Genomic DNA, 2,807 nt, shown 5'->3' with positions numbered 1-2,807 from the left:
AGAGGGCAGCTCAGGTATCAGCGCTGGTCTGCGGACTCGCCAGCCGGGGCGTTCTAAGAAGGCAGCAACTCATGCAGAGCCGAGAGGAGTCAGGAGAGCTCAGTGCTCCATACCCGTGCTCTGCGTTGTAAGATCTCAGTGCTGGGACCACACCGCCGCCCACCCAAATCCCCATCCCGTGAAGAAGAAAGGAAGAAATCCAGTATTTAAATGTGATACTTTAATCACACTGCCCAAAAGGTGAGAAAGCTGACTGTACTTTTGGCAAGGTGTTTCTTTTTCAAATTCCATTTTTGTACTGTTTTTAGGGGAGGGTTTCAATGGAATAGATGCCAAACATTTGGAAGTATAAAGAGGCAAGAAAAAACCCACCCGTAATCCCACTAACCAGAGGCACATTTTCTTCTGGTCTTTTATCTGTGAAATTTGCTGAGATCATGCTGCAGAATCAATGTGGGATGGGTGCTTCTTCTCCCCACTTGACATTATGTCTGAAGCAGCTACACCGTGTTACATTCTTGCAAATATAATATGGCCAAGAAACATACCAGGAATTATGTAATCATTCCTGAGTATTAGAAATTGAAGTTACTTTTGCTTTTTTTGTTTATACAAACACTGAGATGAACATCTTTGTGAGTAAATCTTGGTCCTCATCTGTGACTATTCTGTAAACTGAATCCTCTAAAAGGAATTATTGAGTCAAAGATGAACATTTGAAATCTCTTGAAATCTGTTATTTGCAAATATAAGGTACAACTCTCCGTTGTGAATCAAAATGCCTTGAATGGCTTTCTTCTTTTATAATTTTTTAACAACTGAGCTCCCAGAAAAATTGATTAAGTCAAGCTTTTGTTCCTTAATTCATAGGCCATGGTTCCTGCTTTCTCCCTCTGTGGTTTATAATCTAGGTTAAAGACCAGCAGTAGACACACATATAGAAAATTCGAGAATTATAGAGGTCAGAAGGGCCCTTCCTGAATATTCTCTGGCCTAATGTTGTTCATCTGATGAGGCTAGAACAGAAGCCTGTGGAGGTGGGGTGACTTGCCCACAGGCCCCTGTGTGCTTCCTCACCTCCCTGCCACTGTTCTAGACCAGAAGCTCAAGGGTCCCAGCGAAAGCAGGTGGAATCCTGACCACTGTCAGTTCCTTTACTTTTTCTTCAGGCCCGAAGGGTCACTAGTTGAGCATGCAGGCCCTCCTTTCTCCCTAAGGAGACTCTGGGTCAGTGGGTGCTCAGTGTTGTTACCTGAGTCGTGTTATTTCCCTGTGGGTAGCACTTTTTTTCTTTCTAGATCTTTCAATGAGAGTTAGGTTTGGAACACCTGAACCTCTCAGTTTCCAGTGAGAACTAAACTTCCAATGTGCTAAGGACTTATAGCTTTTTCTTCTTTAATCCAGCCAGGAAACATTTATTGCGTGCTCATTATGTGTTAGGCACTGAGCTGATGGCATAAAACAAAAGCAAATGTCTCTTAGGGCCTGACTCTGCACCAGGCATTATTCTAAGCCCTTAGTGCGTGTTCGCTCGTAATCCCCACCACAATCCTATGAGGCAGGTTACTATTATTGTCCTCATTTTACAGAGGAAGAAACTGAGGCAGAGGTAGATGACGCCATTTGATGATGATCTTACAAGCTGGTGAGTGGCCAAGCCAAGAGGTCAGGTTCCTGAGTCTGCCTTTCCTGCCTGGACAAAGGAGAATGAGGGCTGGGGAGGAGTTTAACCGCGAACAAGTGTCATAGCACTGGGTGAGAAGTCCCAACCCAGAGTACAAGCCCGGGAGGGTGGGGGCTGTGTTCCCTGCTGCATCCCTGAGGTCTAGGACAGTGTCCAGGTGCATGGTAGGCTCTCAGTCAATATTTGTTGAAGGGATGAATGAAAGAGTGGATGAACGCACCAAGGTACTGATTTGCTCATGCTGGAGCCCAGAGTGAGTGTGGGAGAGGGAGTTGATGATCACACAAGGCAGGCAAGGCATGGGTCTTGAATGGCTGGTACAACCTGCTGGGTTGCCTTTCATCCCATGATAGAGGGAAGGTATCAGGGGATCTGACCTGGAGGAAAGGCAGACTCAGTCTGCGTTTCAGAACGAGAGCTTGGTAGAAATTTGGAGGACAGAGTGAGAATGTGTGTGTGTGTGTGTGTGTGTGTGTGTGTGTGTGTGTGACGTGTGTGTGTGTGTGTGTGGTTGGGGGTGGGGGGAGCCTGAAGGAGGACAGGCTGGTGACAGTCCTCTTGATAAGTCCAGGGGGCAAATGATACAAGGGTGAATGAAGCCAGGACCAGAGAGGCTGCATTGAACAGAGTGGATTCCAGAGGGTTCTACAGCTGGGTGACTCATCAAATGTGGGTGGTGAGGGGGGTGGGGATGAAGATGTCACCTGGATTCTGGCTTGGGAGACTGGATGGTTGGTTGGGTGATAGTTGTTCATATAGGTGACCACATGGAAGAACAGGCTTCCAGTATAAAACTGGTAAATTCAGGTGAGGTCAGACTTAAGTGTCCATAGGATAACCACCTGGGCAGCGGGAAGCGTGTAGGGGGCTCAGGAAGGAGGTCAGGGCTAGGAAGGCAGATTTGGGAGCTATGGTGGGGACAGCGCCCTGGGAGAGCACGGAATAGACAAAAGAGAAGGCCAGGAACGAAAGTGGGGGAAGTGGCCATGTATCAGAGGGGGGGATGAGACAGGGTGGGAGGGAGGAAAGCTGAGAGTGAGGACAGTTCATCCAAAAGGACCATCAGTTGAGGCCAAGAGACAGGGCGATGCCCAGCCAAGAAGAAGGCAGTTGGGGGGGGGGG

Source organism: Ursus maritimus, unplaced genomic scaffold (assembly GCF_017311325.1).
Source record: "Ursus maritimus isolate PB19 unplaced genomic scaffold, ASM1731132v1 scaffold_1, whole genome shotgun sequence".
NCBI classification, from domain to species: Eukaryota; Metazoa; Chordata; class Mammalia; order Carnivora; family Ursidae; genus Ursus; species Ursus maritimus.
This window is presented reverse-complemented; position numbering follows the sequence as displayed.